We start from the raw sequence: 19,875 nt of genomic DNA on the forward strand, positions 1-19,875 counted from the left end.
ATTTTGGGGATAAAGACCCTGAAACTTACAGTTCAAAAACTCTCCTTAAGAACAGAAAAATAAACACATTGAATGATTTTCAGAAATTGATGGGAGATATCAATGGATCCGACCAGTGTTGGTTTTGACTACCTATCAGTTAAACCGTTATATGACATTTTAAGGGGAGACAGTGCTTTAAATTCCCTTAAACTTAAAAAAAGCTCAAAGAGGCTTTGAGGAAATTGAACTGGCATCAATTGGTTGAAAAAAGTCTCAAAAACCCTTGGAGATATCAGTTTTTACAAAGGCACCCACACAGTCCTTTGGACACATGTGATAGAGTGGGTGAACCTCTGCACAACCAGATCAAACCCACCCTACCCAGTGCTTGGGCTGGGAATTTTATTAAAAGGCCACTAAGCAAAGCAATACAATTATCTGGGAAAGACCTGATAAGATATACACCATACCAATACACAAATTTGTTGTTGTGAGACCATCCCAAAGGTAAATTTTTATTAATGGCTCCAAATTTTTTACAGGGTCTCCATTAAAGATAACTAGACTATTACATAATTGGCGATGGACTCTTGAAGAAAAAAGTTTCTAAAGTTTCTTCAAGGACCAACAATCTTCCGGATGCATCAAACATAATTTTTGCTGTGTACTCTCGATCTCTTGAGGTAGTCAGAACTCCTTTTCGTCCCTCAGAAGAATGAATTTCTGGATATTCTAGCTCTTTTATTATCCAGGAACATAAATATAATATCTGATTGCCTATTGTAGGTTGGTCAAAAAAGCCCAGCCCAAAAAAATTCACCTTAAATATATCAGCTCTTTAAAAACTTAAGAGCAAGTGAAAGAAAACATCCAGGTAAAGAATCTTATATATTACATGTCCATTCTATATGGACTTCGGTCCCCTTTTGGCAATTCAAAACGATGCCTTCTCATTTGGTCAAACCCTTTGTTCCAAGCTCCATCTCATTCTAAATATCATCACTCCAGGCTTTGTTTACAATTTGGAATAACAAAAGAGGAAGCTAGGAGCATAGTAAAAGCCTGTGGGGCTTGCCTTTTTCCACCCTCCTACACCTCAGGAAGAACCCTCGTGGTTTGAGACCCAATGAAATCTGCAAGTGATTGGACCCATTTAAATCTTTTGGTCTCGCCATACTTGGTGAACCTTTTCAATTTTTGCAATCCACACAAAGAGACAGCCCATGGTAAATTCCTCTAAACATTTGCCTTTGGGTGTCCACAAAATAAAAACAGACAATGGTCCTCTTATCCAAAACTTTTTCACACTTTTGTGCACAGTTAAATTTTACCCAGGGCAATTTTAATCCTCAAGGACAGGCAATAGTGGAAGGGGAAAAAGATATTAGACACTACTCAAAACAAAAAGAAAGGGACCAGGTAACCCCTAAGAACCTAAATCTAGCTCTTTATACTATCTTGATTTTGACAAAGATCATAAAACCCTGGGTTTTATAACCCATGGAATATGTCCAGTCTGACAACTCCACTATCTTTAGATTCAGGTGATGGGGCCAGAAAGTGGTGAATGGAAAGGACCAGATAGCTAACTGCTTTGGGGAGGGTTTGCTTTTCTCTGGTGGAGAAAGAATCAATGGGTCCAAACCATATTGCCTTGTCCATAGAAGGCCAGCGAAACCTTCAAAGGGAAGACAAGAAATATCAGATTGCTTTGCTGATTGTGCTCACCATTGAAAAGAGCGTGGCAGTTAGGCGTTTGACTCGGACTAAAGATTGTTGGACTTAAAACCCTCAGGAATCATTGGTTCTCTGAGCCATGGACGAAAACCCTCAGGAATCATTGGATTCTTTGAGACATAGGACTTGAAAACTCTCGGAATCATTGGTTTTCGGAAATGATAAACTTTTCAACACTTCAAAATCTGCTGGAATCCAGGATTCCCTAACACATAAAAAGACTTTTTTGGACTTCAAAAACCAGGATCATTGGATTCCTGACATTGAAACAATGGACAATAGATTGGTTTTGGACTATCTCTTGGCTGCTGAAGAAGGTGTATGTGTGACTGTTGTTTTACATACCCACCTTTGGACTTCTGGTGATCTTTTTCCAACACCATGTTGATTTATATTGTTTGCTATTCGCTACTTGGTGTAATTCATGTTTTTACCACATCAGCCTGTGACTGGGGGAGGGTCATCCCTAATAACCTCTGGTTTTGCTATGTACTTGTGTAATCCTCCCATGCTGTGGGTTTGTGCAAATTAAGCCCTTCAGCCCCAGCCCGTCCCCCCATTTCCCTTTGGTGCTTTTCATCTCCTTTCCTGGAGATGTCAGGTGGCTGATTCCCCTTTTTATGCTTTCACCGCCTTTTCAGAAGTCAGGGAGGCTGTGATCACCTCCTTTTCGGTTTTCCTCCTTCCCTGGTTAGGGAGGCTGTGTCCCTCCCTTGGGGTCTTTCCCTGAGGGAGTCAGGGATGGCATGAACCCCGGTGTTCTAAAATAAAGGGGGAAATGTAATGGGCGGGTTTGAGCTGATATGAGGTCCCAAGTACATGAGGCTAAAGTAATTGGGCTTACTCTATTAATAATGATTGGATAAAGAATTCCCTGCCCCTCCATCAAGTCCTGATGTGTTGTTAGGAAATGACGATTTTGGTGGGTGGGGGGAGAGAGAGAGACGGAAGGAAAGCTGGGGAGATTGGGGGGTTGGTCCGAGGCTGCTGGTTGTGTGGCTGCTGGTAAACGCCTCTTGACCAGCTCACACTTTATTTGTTCTCTTCCCCTCCGATCCTTCTTCCTGAGAATAAAGCGTGATTTTCCCCTAACCAAATTCCTGTTCTCTGATCTTAAAATACACGATCTTCACACTAAAGGTTTTTTCTTTCCTTTTCAAATTGGTATAGAAAGATTGGTATAGAAAGGAAACCAGCTGCTGGTGATGGTCTTATGGTCTGTGAAGGAGTCACATACAGAAAGATGGATAATAAAGAACAAAATGTAATTAGTTATATTTTCCCAGAAATTCACTGTCAACACTTCTGACTATTGGTCCTTGGTAATTATTTTCTTCCTGCTTATCAATTAAGCTACACAGTTTCCTGTTATGTATCTGATTTTTCTTCTTCAGTCTTGTTCTTTGGTTTCTATGAGAACATACATGTACTCACATTCATATACTTATTTTATGAAAACATACCCTATACATACTTCAAAAGTCCAGCTATATCCTGAATATGGCAGAATGTTATTACAATATTTATAGTTTACTTTTTTCTCCCCTGAGGCAATTGGGGTTAAGTGACTTGTCCAGGGTCACACAACTAGGACGGGTTAAGTGTCTGAGGCCAAATTTGAACTCAGATCCTCCTGACTTCAGGGCAGGTGCACTATCCACTGTTCTACCTAGCTGCCCCTCCAACCCACTTCTTTATGCTGCCTCAAATTTTATTATACTTTTTACCTACTATATCACACTATTGTATCATTTAGACTTTGCATTTCACTAAAATATGCTGATTTTTTCAGACAATATAGTTGTGAAGGAAGACTTGCACTATATTATACTAATGAAGAAGGATTTTTTAAAAATATAAGTATGACAATTTACATATAACTTCATAAAACTGAATCTCATAACTTTTATCCTCATGTTAAAAATCTTTGTGATGCTTAATTCATTCAAAATGTTAATTATTCTTCCTAGGTTTGTGTCATTTACATTTTTCATAAACATGCGATATATCTCCTTACCCAAGTCAATGATAAAAATACTAAGCACACAGAGCTGATCCTTGAGGTACTGCACTAGGTATCTTCTAAACTTACATAAGAATATTAATATTTATTCTTTGAGTAGGGGCATTCAATTGATTTTATTTTATTTTATTTTTTATTATAGCTTTTTTATTGACAAAACATATGCATGGGTAATTTTTCAACATTGACCCTTGCAAAAACTTCTGTTCCAACTTTTCCCCTTGTGAGGGATGTAGAAGACCCTTATCCAAAATGACTACTCAGAGATCATTCAGTAAAAAGCAGAAAAATTGTTTATTGAAAACCTCCAGAGGATGAGCTGTCCCATCACGAGATAAGAAAGAGAAAGCTTATGGTAGGAGGACTAAAGAAGTAGTAAAGATACATAGCTTTTATACAAGGGATTACATCACAACTAAGAGAGCATTGAGAAGGGGAGGGGGAGGCATCTAATTGGTTGTTGCTATTCAGAGAGTTTGGAATGGAAGGTTTCTGTTTCCCAGAAATCTTCTGATTTCTGGGAAACAGAAAATCAGGCCTTCAGGCTTAATCAAGCAGATAGTGGTCAAGCTAATAGACTAAATATTGATAAATGACAAATACTGATAAATGTCATCAGCTCAGGTTACGTAAATGTGTAGCTGGCCAAGGCTCAAGTAAATATGAACCTGCACATATTATACAGGTCATAGAGGAAACACAGAAATAATGAAAATAAAATACAGAAAAAGAATTCATACATTCCTGTAACTTCTTCATTTTATCTCTCTCTATTCCATACACCCTCCTTCCCTTCACCCCCTCCCCTAGATGGCATGTAGTCCTATACATGTTAAATATGTTAAAGTATATGTTAAATACAATATATGTATACTTATTTATACAGTTATCTTGTTGTACAAGAAAAATCGAATTTAGAAAGAAGATAAAAATAACCTGGGAAGAAAAACAAAAAGCAAGCAAACAGTAACAGAAAAAGTGTAAGTGCTATGTTGTGCTCCACACTCATTTCCCAGTGTTCTTTCTCTGAGTATAGCTGGTTCTGTTCATTACTGATCACATTCAATGGATTTTAAATCCACCTGACTGTATGCTCATCTAGCTGATAGCTATTTTGTCTTCAAGGATAATATGAGAAAATTTGATCTGTTTTTCTGAAACTCTATAGCATCCTTCCAATATAAAAACCTAATAATGCTGACAAAAATGGATGACCTGTTCTTGATTAAAACATATTGATTGTGCATAATTGCTGTTTTCTTTTCTATATATTCATTAACTTTAATAATAGCATCTAGAATTTCACCAGGAATCAAAGTCAAACTCACTTGCCTATAGTTTATAGACTTCATTTTCTTCCATTTTTTATAAATCATATGGTATTTGACCTTAGATAATGCAAGATTTCTTTTAATTTCCCAGATCTTTCAGATATCATTGACTCATGTAGCAGTTATGTCTACTTATTCTCTTTGATTCTAAAATGGGATATAAATCATCTACATGGTAACATGGAAATGGGATCTATTTCATCCTGAAGTGCAATTCATTTGAGCTGGTGAGCTGACTTCTTCAAAAGCAATTGTATGTACTTTAACAATCTCCTTGCATATGTCAGTTATCAACTTTGTCAATTGTGGTTCCCCCCCCCCGATCCAAAGATTATTCTCCTTGATAAAGAAAATAGAAAGAAAAAAAAAAAACTGAGTAGTTTTTCCTTCTCTCCCATTGTTGCATTTTCTGTCACATTTTGATTAGCAGTTCTGTAATAATTTTCTTTTTTCTCCAGCATAGTAGCAAAACAAAATAAAAGGAATCTCTTTTTCTTCTCACTTTCCTCACCAAACTAATTCATTGAGTACATCTTACACTATTATTATAGGGGTATAGGAAGCAACTAGGGAGTAAAATGGAAAGTAGGAGGATCAGAATTCAAAACCAGGCTCAGATATTTACAAGTTGTATGATCATAGGCAAGCATCTCTCACCTTTGAATTGCTTCTCTTTGCGTTTGACCATTTAATTCTTTTTTTTTTTTTTTTTTTTTTTGCTGTTTCCTTCTTTATTTCATTTTACAGATGAGGAAACTGAGGCAAACAGAATTAGCTGATTTGCCTAGGGTTACACAGCTAGTAGGTGTCTGAGGCTAGATTTGAATTCATGAAGATAATTATTCTTTTTCTTTTTTTTTAATTATAGTAACTTTTTATTGACAGAATCCATGCCATAGAAATTTTTTTTTACACCATTATTCCTTGCACTCACTTCTGTTCCGATTTTTCCCTCCCACACTCCACGCCCTCCCCTAGATGGCAATCAGTCCTGTATATGTTGAATGTGTAGTAGTATATCCTAGATACAATGTATGTGTGCAGATCCAAACAGTTTTCTTTTTGCCCAGGGAGAATTGGATTCAGAAGGTAAAAATAACCCGGGAGGAAAAAGAAAAATGCAAACAGTTTACATTCATTTCCCAGTGTTTTTTCTTTGGGTGTAGCTGCTTCTGTCCATCATTGATCAATTGAAACTGAATTAGGTCTCTTTGTCAAAGAAATCCACTTCCATCAGATTACATCTTCATACAGTATCGTTGTTGACGTATATAATGATCTCTTGGTTCTGCTCATTTCACTTAGCATCAGTTCATGTAATTCTCTCCAAGCCTCTCTGTATTCATCCTGCTGGTCATTTCTTACAGAACAATAATATTCCATAACATTCATATAACACAATTTACCCAACCATTCTCCAATTGATGGGTATCCACTCAGTTTCCAGCTTCTAGCCACTACAAACAGGGCTGCCACAAACATTTTGGCACATACTGGTCCCTTTCCCTTCTTTAGTATCTCCTTGGGGTATAAGCTCAGTAGAAACACTGAGCATTTCATTCTTGAGTATTCACTAGCCCTATAGAATTTTAACATAAGGGATCACATTCTACTCTTTTTCAGCAGATTGATACCCTCTCTATCAGACCCACTTTCTCACTGATCTCCTTCCCTACTGCCTATGAATATGCCCAATGTATTCCCCTCTTGCTGGAAAAACCTTCATTTGCTCCATCCAGTTATCATACCATATTTCACCTTCCTTTTGTAGCTAAATTTCTCGAGAACAGTATCTACAATTAATGACTCTACTTCCTTTTATTTCATTCTTTTTGTAACTTTCTACAATCTGGCTTGAATCAAAATGGTTCGTTCCAAAATTATGAATAATTTTTTAATTGCTAAATCTTATGGTCTTTTTATTTCTTGGACTATGAGCAATTTTTGATACTATCAATCATTCCCTTCTTGATATTCTTCTCACTAGTTTTTATGACATTACTGTTTTCTGGTTCTCTTTCCACCTATCTTGCCATTCCTCAGTATCTTTTGAAAGTTATTTGTCTAGGTCACACCTCCTAGTTAAATAGATATCTTTGGAGTATCCCACAGGGTTCTGTCCAGTGTCCTTTTCTCTTCTACCTTTGTAATATTTCACTTAGTGACCTAATGATCTTTCATGAATTCAATTAGCATGCCTATGCTGATGATTTAAAATTTTAAAAGATATTTTATTACATGTTAAAAACAATTTAAATTTTTTTTTTTAAATTTTGAGGTCTAAATTCTGTCCCTCTGTCCTTTCCTCTGTCTCCTATCCCTGAGATAGTAACTAATCTGATATAGGTTATACATTCAGGTAAAACTTTTCTATATTAGTTATTTTGTACAAGAAGACTTGAATAAAAGAGAAAGTGAAAAATAGCATGCTTTAGTCTATATTCAGACAGTATCAGTTTTTTCTCTGGAGGCAGTATATTTCATCATTAATCCTTTGGAATTGTCTTAAATCACTGTATTGCTGAGAATAACCAAGTCATTCACAATTCTTCATCATACAGTATTGCTGTTCCTAGGTACAATGTTTTCCTAGTTCTGCTCACTTCTCTTTGCATTAGTTCATGTAAATCTTTACAGGTTTTTTCTGAAATCATTCTGCTGGCCATTTCTCATAACACAATAATATTCCATCTCAATCATATACCTTAGCTTGTTTAGTTATTCGCCAATTTCCAATTCTTAGTCACCACAAAAAAGAGCTATTATATATATTTTTTACAAATAGATTCTTTCCCCTTTCTTTTTTTGATGTCTTTGGGATATAGATATAGTGGTAATAATACTAACTCAAAGAGTATGCACAGTTTTGTAGTCCTTTGGTCATAGTTCCAAATTGCTCTCAAGAAAGATTGATTTAGTTCACAAACCCAACAACAGTGCATCAGTGTCCCAGTTTTCCTACATCCCCTTTATTTTCCTTTTTTGTCATATTAACCAGTTGGGTAGGTGTTAAATACCTCAGAATTGTTTTAATTTTCATTTCTCTAATCATTAGTGATTTAGAGCATTTTTTCTTATGACTACAGATAACTTTGATTCTTTTGTTCTTTAACCATTTATCAACTGGTAAGTGACTCATATTTCTATTATTTTGATTAAATTCTACATATATTTGAAAATTGAGGACTTTATCAGACATAGTTTTTGAAAAAAATTCCTCCAATTTTCTGCTTTCCTTTTAATTTCGGTTGCATTGGTTTTAAGATTTTATATAATCAAAATGATCTATTTTATATTCGGTGATGCTCTCTATATTTTCTTTGGTTCTAAATTCTTCCCTTATCCACTGATCTGACAAATTAATTTTTGCTCTCCTAACTTGCTTATGGTATCACTCTTTACATGTAAATCATGTACCCATTTGGACCTTATCTTGATATATATAGTGTTGCTATATAGATGTTGGTCTATACTTAGTATCTGCTATAGTGATTTCCAGTTTTCTTAAAAGTTTTTGTCAAAGGGTGAGTTTTTGTTCCAAAAGCTTGGATTTTTTGATTTGTCATGTGCTAAATTAATATGGTCATTTACTACTGTCTCCTGTATGCCTATTCCACTGATTCACTACTCTATTTCTTAGCCAGTAGCAGATTGTTTTGAGGATTGCTATTTGCTATTTGGTTCAACTTCCAATCAGCTGCCAAAGTGAACCTCTGTCAGAAGTCTAACCAAGTGATCCTACTACTCCATAAATTCCAATGGCAGCCAATTTCTTCTAGGATTAAATATAAAATATTTTACAATTAAATTCCTTTATAACTTGTCTCCCTCGTCTTTCCAGTTTTCTGTTATCTTACCACTCATCTACTCTGTGGATTCAGTAACACTATCCTTTTAACATCACTAACAAAATATTCCATCTTTTATTCTGTACATTTAACTGGCTCTCCCTCAGGCAGACAATGCTTTCCCTTTCCATCTCTGCCTTTGGATTCTATGGTTTCTTTAAGTACCAACTAAATTCTCACCTGCTACAGGAATCTTTTCCTGATCTCCCTTAATTGTACTACCTTTCTGAAACTGCTTTTTTCAATTTATCCTGCATGTATCTTGTTTGTTCAGAGTAGTTTTCACATTATTTCTCCCATTATACTATAAGATCTGGGAGAACAGAGACTAATTTTTTCCTGGCCTTTCTTTGTCTCTCCAGTAGTATGGTGCCTGGTACATAATAGACACTTTTTTTTTTTTTAATTTTTATTTAATAGCCTTTTATTTACAGGATATATACATGGGTAACTTTACAGCATTAACAATTGCCAAACCTCTTGTTCCAATTTTTCACCTCTTACCCGCCCCCACCCCCTCCCCTAGATGGCAGGATGACCAGTAGATGTTAAATATATTAAAATATAACCTAGATACACAATAAGTATACATGACCAAAACATTATTTTGCTGTACAAAAAGAATCAGACTCTGAATTATTGTACAATTAGCTTGTGAAGAAATCAAAATGCATGTGTGCATAAATATAGGGATTGGGAATTTAATGTAATGGTTTTTAGTCATCTCCCAGAGTTATTTTTCTGGGCATAGCTAGTTCAGTTCATTACTGCTCCATTAGAAATGATTTGGTTGATCTCGTTGCTGAGGATGGCCTGATCCATCAGAACTGGTCATCATCTAGTATTGTTGTTGAAGTATATAATGATCTCCTGGTCCTGCTCATTTCACTCAGCATCAGTTAGTGTAAGTCTCTCCAGGCCTTTCTGAAATCATCCTGTTGGTCATTTCTTACAGAACAGTAATATTCCATAATTTTCATATACCACAGTTTATTCAGCCATTCTCCAACTGATGGACATCCATTCAGTTTCCAGTTTCTAGCCACTACAAAAAGGGCTGCCACAAACATTCGTGCACATACAGGTCCCTTTCCCTTCTTTATAATCTCTTTGGGATATAATCCCAGTAGTAACACTGCTGGATCAAAGGGTATGCACAGTTTGATAACTTTTTGAGCATAGTTCCAAACTACTCTCCAAAATGGTTGGATTCGTTCACAACTCCACCAACAATGCATCAATGTCCCAGTTTTCCCGCATCCCCTCCAACAATCATCATTATTTTTTCCTGTCATCTTAGCCAATCTGACAGGTGTGTAGTGGTATCTTAGAGTTGTCTTAATTTGCACATAATAGACACTTAATAAATGTTTATTGGCTTATTGATTGAACTAAGAAAGCATCAAAGGAACCTGATGTAATGTGTCAGGATATATTATTTTTTATGATTGAGCTGTGCCAGAACAAGTTGTAGTAGCACATGTATTAGTCTTCCAGAGCAATGACGAGCAACATCATTCAAGCTTTTTAGAACTAAGAAACTCGAAGTCACTACCTCTGAACCCTTTGGAATTTGCTGTCCCCAAAATCTATGATGGATGTCAGAGTAAATTCTGATTTCCTCTCCTTCACTGGATGACTTTTTCCCCAAGGTTCCCACCATTTCTATCTCAGGAACCAGTTATTTCTTGTTAGTGATAACAAAATTTTTATTCATTTTTTCTTCTACAGTAATGTTCAGGCTAGCTTTCTTGGAGGTCTTTTGGAAGGCCTCAGTCTCAGGAGGATAATCAGGGATAGAGTCTAAAGTTTTTATTCTTGAGTCTCGAGTCAAGCTAGAGCACACTTACTCTCACAGTCTCCTTCACTCAGTCTCTCCTGCACGGTTGTCTGACTGCTCACTAACTCTTGATCTTAGTGGAGGAGTGCCGGAGGCAGGAGAGCCACCAGTAGAATGGTCAAAGATAGAATGTCTCATTTCCAGTCCTTCTCAACCCTTAAATACCTTGGTATAATTACATCATTACAGTACATTACGTATGTATGAACTAGAAAACCATTACATCATCATGCTAAGTACTAAGTATATATACTAAAGATCCATATCTCATCAATTCCACTGAGTTAACACCTTGTTGTAAGTAAACTTGTTTCAAGTATACTTCTCCAAAGTTCCCCAATATCTGTTGTCCTCTATATTCTACTTTTAGAAGAATGAAATTACACAAAATCCAGAATTCATTATATATCAGTGACTTAGAAAATGCTCTGCTTTCCTAGTAATCAAAGAGAAAAAATTAAAACAACTTTGAGGCACTACTTCATATCTATTAAACGTGAAAAAATATTGAAAAGCAATGAAATAATATAAGTGAGAATTAAAACAACTTTGAGGCACTACTTCATATCTATTAAACGTGAAAAAATATTGAAAAGCAATGAAATAATATAAGTGAGGTTGTGGAGAAACTGATAGATTCATTCATTGCCAAAGAAAAATGATGTCCAAAAAATTTCCATAAATTTGCAGGCGAGCAGCATACAATAAATTACAAAAAAGTAATTATACCTTTTCAACCCACAAGTCCCATTATTGGGAATTTATCTTTTATAATGCCAACTGTTGCCAGTAGCTCATAGTCTAGCCCTTTTAAGAATTAACCTTTTTTCTTTCTTAAAATGCCTTATTTATAAAATCCTATTCAGCAAAAAGGATTAGACTTTTGGAACCCTAAACTCATTTTAGTTATCATTGTACTCTGCTCCATTTAGTAAAAGTGCTAGGGATGTGCCAAGCCCTGTGTGGTTCTTAAAGTCCTTCTTCACCTCTGGATGGCCTAACAATTTCTTCTGTCTGGGAAATGTGGTTAATATGAATTTACCCAGTCAAAACCATCTCTGAGCAGTCATCCTATCAGAAATCTTGCCTTTTTCCTGAATCACTGATATTTGAGTGACACCTAGTCATGTGACTTTGGCATAATGGGGTTGATCCCCACAGGAACAAACAGAATGTGCTAAAATGTATTCAGTATTTTAGTCTTTAAATAGGAATAATAAAAACAATAATCAGCACATAGTAAAGTATCAACAACATTAGTTTTGATCCACAGCTTCCTCTAGATCTAGGCAAATCTTCCCCTCCCTTGACAGTACATAGGTTGCTGCATCCTCCAAGGAATTCTAGGAAAGCTATTGGTTCATTAATTTAGTTCACTAGAGCCACTGTATCTAAAAATGAATTAAAGAATATAGACAATATAACATGGTTTCCAGCTAATGTTTGATTCATTCTACATAGTAAGGTCATCCATTAGCTGAAGACTCAGGAATTCTTATATCCTGTCCTTAAATCACAGGACTTGGGAGCTGGGATAAATGGGAAATGTTAACACTCAGTGTTTTTCTGTCGGATATACTGTTGCTGGCAAAGAATTCTGCTTTTCACTATAGCTAGATCATCATTTGTAAAATAAGAATGTAAGCAAAGGAAGCACAAGTATGAAGCAAATATTTCTGCCCCATTTCTTATCTTTCTTTCTCTCTTTTGTTCTCTTTAGCACAAATTTCTTTCTTTTTTTTTCCAAAGTCAAATAAAAGAATATTTAGTGAGATTACAAAATTCAGTTATTCCACTATCAAAATTATACCAAATTTCATTCTAACTTTAATTTAACTATATTATCTGGTTGAGTAAATATAGCATTTAAAATATACTCAAACTCACAACTAAATTTATGGGTTTTTTTTTTGTTGTTGTTGTTTGTTTTGCTGAGGCAATGGGGATTAAGTGATTTGCCCAGGGTTACACAGCTAGGGAAGTATTAAGTGTCTGAGACCAGATTTGAATTCAGGTCCTCCTGACTTCAGGACTGGTACTCTATCCACTGTGCCTCCTAGCTGCTCCCTTTATTTATGTTTTAAATAAGTCTTAGAAAGCTAAATGAAATAAAAAAATATATTTTTATTATGACTACATTAAAAAAACCATTTTGGTAATAATCAAATTTCCTTACATATAACTGATTCTTAATAACAAAGCACTTCTACAAAATAGAATACAAATACAATTTTCAGAAGAAATCTCTCTCCATTCCCAAAAAGATGCATATAAATTAAACTTAAAACATGTTTTAAATTAGGATTCACAATTTAAAATAATCCTGTGATAAACTCTTTCATAATGTGAAAAATCCTTAATGAAATACAGTTTTACTTTATTTGCTCTGCCTAACAATTTTCTTTAAGAAGCACATGATTTATTTCTTAAATGAGGATAACAAAGGGAGCAGTAGTTAAATTCACTGAAGACTCAAAAGAAGTGGTGTGTGTGTGTGTATGTGTGTGTGTGTGTGTGTGTGTTTGTGTATTCTATTGGTTTACCATTTTAATGTTCCAAATTGTTGCTAAATTTGAGAAATAATCAAAATGCAAATGATATGAAAATAATTGCAATCTAAATTTAACTTAGAATACAAATTAAAAAAGTAAATTATAAATAAACTGGTCTGTGTCTTCTTTATTACCTGCCATGCTTACAATTGAGATATAGAGATAGGAAAAGATAATGATAAATGTTGGAGAGGATGTGAGAAAACTGGGACACTATTACATTGTTAGTGGAATTGTAAACTTACCCAATCAGCAATTTGGAACTATACTCAAAGGACTTATTAAACTGTTCATATTCTTTGATCCAGCAATGTCTCTATTAGACCTGTATCCCAAAGAGATCTTAAAAAAGGAAAAGGACCCACATGTGTAAAAATGTTTGTAGCAAGCCCTTTTTATAGTGGCAAGGAACTGGAAACTGAGTGGATGCCCATCATTTGTAATGAGTGAATAAATTATGGTATATGAATGTTATAAAATATTGTTCTTTAAGAAATGAGCAGCAGGATGATTTCAGAAAGGGGAGAGACTTATATGAACTGATACTAAGATATTGCAGCTGTCTTGATTGAGACCTCAAAGTATATGAGCCCTTTTATCTGACAGGCAAGATGAATGAAGCAGGAGACTCATAGAGTATGAAAAGAGCTCCAGTTTATTATGCTGTACAGCCTTGTTGATATACATTTTTGCAAGTGTGATCAGCACATGAACAGTAGACAATCCCCAATCACCATTCAGAGAAACAGCTCATGGCTTTGCCTATGCATGGTATCTGCCAATGGGAGGAGAGCCAATCTAGCCATTCTAGCAACCCACTCACAAGTGAGAGGCCCTGTCAAGGCATCCCTGCTTATGAGCAACTTTACTGTGACTCTCAAGCTGATCCCTTCCCCATGTTATGCATCACTGCTCCTTGTTCAACAAGGGTGTTTCAGTAATGTGGCAGAAAACTTATTGTGCACCAAAGGTTGAGGTGGCCTCTGTACCTCCTCTTGGCAGGGTCCCATACCCTAGTGCTAAATGAAGAGAGTATAACCAAAAGAACATTGAACACAGCATCAATAAGATTATGTGATGATCAATTCTGAAGAACTTGGCTCTTTTCAACAATGAGATGATTCAGGCCAATTGCAATAGATGTATAGTGGAAAGCATTATCTGCATCCAGAAAGAGGAGGGACTGAATATGGATCACAACATAGTATATTCACCTTTTTTGTTGTTGAATTTGTTTGTTTGCTTTTTGTTTTTTCTCATTCTTTTCCTTTTTGATCTTATTTTTCTTGTGCAGCATGATAATTGTGGAAATATGTATAGAAGAATTGCACAAGTTTAATATATTGGATTACTTGCTCTCTAGGGGAGAGGTTGGGGGAAGAGAGGGAGAAAAAAATTGGAACACAAGGTTTTGCAAGGGTGAATGTTGAAAACTATCTTTGCATATGTTTTGAAAACAAAAAGCTATTTTTTTAATTGAGATTTAGAAAATCAGTCACTTGGTAACTCTGCAATTTCCTTTGAATTCTGTAGTCACTGATACAATTAAAAAAAGACTTTTAATGATATTCTGTAAAGAATACAAAAGCATTGTTTTTCATAGGCTCATGGAACAACTATGGGCATGTTGATCACATACTTTTATGGAAAATAAACTTAAATACATTAATTCAAGGAGCCACATTTTATTTTCTGGGACATTAAAATGTTTATATGTAAAATATTTCTTCCTTCACAAGACAAATGATTTTGAGTTTCTAATCAGATACTTCAGAAAATTAGAAATTTGAAAAATAAAAACAAACTTTATAGCCATAGCAAGCTTTAACTTCACAGGTTTGTTTTTTAAAAGTTTTTTACTTTCAAAACATGTGCAGATAATTTTTCAAGATTAACCCTTGCATAGCCTTGTGTTTCAGATTTTCCCTTCCTTCCCTCCACACCCTAGATGGCAAGTGATCTACTATATTTTATACATGTTAAAATATATGTTAAATCTAATATGTGTAAACATATTTATACATTTTTCTTGTTGGACAAGAAAAATCATTATCAAAAAGGAAAGAAAATAAGAAAACAAAATGCAAGTGAACATCAAAAAGAGTGAAAATACTATGTTGTGATTCATATTCAGTTCCCACAGTGGGAACTCTCTCTGGGTATAGATGGCTCTCTTCATCACAAGATCATTGGAATTGGCATCAATCATCTCTTTTTTGGAAAGAGTCACATTCATCAGAATTGATCATCGTATAATATTGATGTTGTCATGTATAATGATCTCCTGATTCTGCTCTTTTCACTTAGCATCAGTTCATGTAAGTCTCTTCAGGCATCTCTAAAATCATTCTCCTAATTGTTTCTTATAGAACAATAATATTCCATAATGTTCATATACCATAACTTATTCAGCTATTGTCCAATTGATGGGCATCTACTCAGTTTCCAGTTTCTTGCCACTACAAAAAGGGCTGCCACAAACATTTTTGTACATGTGGGTCCCTTTCCCTCCTTTAATATATCTTTGGATCTAGCCCAGTAGAAACATTGCTGGATCAAAGGGTATGCACAGTTTGATAACTTTTTGAGCATAGTTCCAAATTGCTCTCCAGAATGGCTGGATCCATTCACAGTTCTACCAACAATGTATTAGAGTCCCACTTTTCCCACATCCCCTTCAACATTCATCCTTATTTTTTACTGTCAACTTAGCCAGTCTCAGAGGTGTGTAGTGGCGTCTCAGAGTTGTTTTAATTTGTATTTCTCTGATCAATAGTGATTTAGATTATTTTTTCATATGATTAGAAATAGCTTTAATTTCTTCATCTGAAAATTGTCTGTTCACATCCTTTGACCATTTATCAGTTGGTGAATGGCTTGAATTCTTATAAAATTAAGTCAATCTTCTATATATTTTAGAAATGAAGCCTTTATCAGAACTCTTAAATGTAAAAATGTTTTTCTAATTCATTGCTTCCCTTCTAATCTCATCTGCATTTGTTTTGTTTGTACAAAACCTTTTTAACTTAATATAATCAAAATTATCTATTTGGTGTTCAGTTAAGAGTTCTAGTTCTTTTTTGGACACACATTTCTTCCTTCTCCACAGATCTATCCTATGTTCTTCTAATTTGCTTATAATATCACTCTATGTCTAAATCATGAACCCATTTCAACTTTATCTTGCTATGTGGTATTAGGTTTGGGTCAATGCCTACTTTCTTCCATACTAGTTTCCAATTTTCCCAGAAGTTTTTATCAAATAGTGAGTTTTTTTATCTCAAAAGCTGAAGTCTTTGGGTTTGACAAACACTCATTTGCTATAGTGCCTGTGATTTTGGTCTGTGATCCTAGTGTATTCCACTAATTGACTATTCTATTTCTTAGCCAGTACCAAATAGTTTTGATGACCACTGCTTTATAATATAATTTTAGGTTTGGCACAGCTAGGCCACCTTCATTGGCATTTTTTCCCATTAATTCTCTTTAAATTCTTGACCTGTTATTTTGTTATTATTTTTTCTAGGTCTGTAAAATAATTTTGGGGGAGTTTGATTGGTATGGCATTAAATAAGTAGATTAATTTAGGTGGTATTGTCATTTTTATTATATTTGCTTAGCCTATCCATGAGCACCTGATATTTTCCCAACTGATTGCACCTTCACAGTTTTGCAAAGTCTGAGAAATAATTTTCCCCTTTTTTCCTTTTCCTTTTAGATTTTGCTTCTTTTGGAGTTTGAAAGCATTCAGATTCAGCTCAAGTACTTTCTTTTCTTTTTTGTCTATGGTTACAATTGTAAGTGCAGGTACACTTGTTAAACTATGAACTCATAAAAGAAGATAACACTAAAAGAAGATAACACATGTCATTAACCTCTTGATAGAAAGGTGATGAATTTAAAATATAGAAAAATACATACATCTTCAGATATGTTTAATATGGTGATTTATTTTGCTGAACTATATTGTTGTGTACCGATGGATAAACTTTTCAAATTTCTTATTGTTGTTCAGTTGTGATACGGGGCAGTGGTAAGGACACATTAATTTAAATGTATATTAATTGGAAAATAAAAATAAACTACTTTAAAAAGAAATAATATGAAAAATTCAGAGAAGAATGGGAAAATTTATAAGAAATAAAGAAAATAATCAGAACTAGGAAGACAATATACAAAATGGCAATAATGATGTAAACAGAAAGAAAAAAGAGTATCACTGAATTCTCTATAATTATAATCAACCTTGGCCCTGGAAAAGGTTGAGAAAATATATCTCCTCTTCTTTGTACAAATCGGGAAATATGGATATGGAAAATTATACATACTGTCAGACAAGTTTGATATATGTCTCATTTTGTGAGTTTCATCCCCCTTTTTAAAAATCTTTGCTATCAGAGATGACTCATTGGGTAGGACAAGGGAGAAGACTATACTTGATAGTGAAAGAGATATGAAAACAAAAGGTATCAGTGAAATTAAAGCAAAAATGATTAAAAACAGAAAATAATAAGTCATGACCAAAACTTGCCCATGTACAGTGGGAAAAACTAAACCAATAGAAAATAGGTATGGAGAAAGGAATGGAGAAAAGACTCCAGATTAAAATTGAGAGCAAATGAAAAGTTATTACATATTCCTCATGATAATTAATTTAAATACAAATATCTACTAAGGTTTATTACTTGTGCAACAATTGTTTCAAAAACCTCTCATATACCAGCTATAAAAAATGTTTTGGTCTCTTTAAGAGTTGAGACATTACAGTTGAAATTGTAATTACCATTCCTTGAAGTGATTGTAATTAAAGAATCAGGGAGATAGTCTGAGTGAGGAAGGTAATTTTGATATATAAGCATCTATAAGGAATTTGTGAAGGAATGAGAAAGAAAGAAGGCAAGGAGAAGCTTTACTTTTTAGAACTGTTTAAATTGTTTTATGAAAAAATGTTATAAGGAAAACTTTTTGAAGATTGAATCTAAAAGAAAAAATCTTAAGGGATGAGATTCTATCATATTTGGAGAGAGGCAGAATTCAGAGAAAAAAAGGAGATATTTGCTTTATTATTTATTTTATCACTACTACAAATTCTTAATATTTATTTACTCTTATGAGGTAAATGGATTTAAGATATAGTGTTATAAGTAACAGCTACTGGGAAAGGGAATTTTTCCAATTAGTTAAAAAAAGTTTTTTTTTAATGAACCATGGTGGATATTGAGTTAAATGAGTAATGGGATAGAAGCTGCAATTCTATTGATTGCTAAGAAAATATCCAACATACTTCTGTATTACCCTAGATTTCAGTGAAATAAGATTAAATATGAAAATGAGTCAAGTAGCTGATTGAAGGATGACTTACAAGTGAAGTGAGTGATTTTATGTATTTTGTTACATATGATGAATAATTATCTAAACTTTCATACATTTGTTTTGATGTTCAATATTAATTTAGGATAAATCACTGAAAAAATAATTATTAGACGCTTTGTTTTTCCAGACGGAGAGAGGGAAGAAGAGAGAGAGCTCCAGAAAATATGTGAATGGAATTTTTAGAATGCCCCAGTTGGGACTATGGGGCCTGTATGGTGAATAAACTTTTCATATTGGTAAAGATTCTAATTATATTCAGATCCCTGTAAATTCTATTTTTAGAGAGTATTGAGACCCTATAAGTGACTACATGAGAAAAAAATGAATGAATGTATATGTTACCCATTGTAAATAAGTTGGATTTATAAAATCACATGACTTATCAAGAGATAGATTTTTTAAAAAATTTATTTTTTAATAAAGTTTTTTATTTTTAAAAATCTGCATCAGATAATATGACATTGACTCTTGCATAGCCTTGTGTTTCAGATTTTCTCCTCCTTCCCCCCATCCCCTCCCCTAGATGGCAAGCAATTCAATATATGTTAAACATGTTAAAACGTATGTTAAATCCAATAAGTATAAACACATTTATACAATTTTCTTGCTGCACAAGAGAAATCAGATAAAAAAAAGTAAACGAGTAAGCAAATAAAATGCAAGTGAACAACAACAAAAAGAGTGAGAATGTTATGTTGTGATCTACATTCAGTTCCCACAATTCTCTGGGTGTAGATGACTCTCTTCATCACAAGATCATAGGAACTGGCATCGATCATCTCATTGTTGGAAAGAGTCACATTTATCAGAATTGATCATCGTATAATATTGATGTTGTCGTGTACAATGATCTCTTGGTTCTGCTCATTTCACTTAGCCTCAGTTCATTTAAGTCTCTCCAAACTCTCTAAAAACATCCTCCTGATCATTCCTTATAGAACAATAATATTTCATAACATTCATATACCATAACTTAAGTCAGTCATTTTCCAATTGATGGGCATCCACTCAGTTTTCAGTTTCTTGCCACTATGAAAAGGGCTGCCACAAACATTTCTGCATGTGTGGGTCCCTTTCCTTCCTTTAATATCTCTTTGGAATATAAGCCCAGTAGAAATACTGCTGAATCAAAGGGTATGCACAGTTTGATAACTTTTTGAACATAGTTCCAAATTGCTCTCCAGAATGG

General features: G+C 34.4%; 1 long non-coding RNA gene across 2 annotated transcripts in view; it reads left to right on the forward strand.

The window, feature by feature from the left end:
• The window catches only part of LOC116419168, a 28,350-nt gene extending 9,293 nt beyond the window's left edge, over positions 1-19,057 (forward strand). Inside the window, exons 1-4 of one of the 2 annotated variants that reach the window (XR_004229426.1) lie at positions 5,170-5,300; positions 17,032-17,202; positions 18,614-18,682; positions 18,814-19,057. This is a non-coding gene — a long non-coding RNA (uncharacterized LOC116419168). Of the gene's footprint in view, positions 1-5,169; positions 5,301-17,031; positions 17,203-18,613; positions 18,683-18,813 lie in introns of those variants that run through there. The other variant, XR_004229425.1, reaches the window with a different exon arrangement.
• The last annotated feature ends 818 nt before the right edge of the window (positions 19,058-19,875 follow it).

This window comes from Sarcophilus harrisii, chromosome 1, assembly GCF_902635505.1.
Source record: "Sarcophilus harrisii chromosome 1, mSarHar1.11, whole genome shotgun sequence".
Taxonomy (NCBI): Eukaryota; Metazoa; Chordata; class Mammalia; order Dasyuromorphia; family Dasyuridae; genus Sarcophilus; species Sarcophilus harrisii.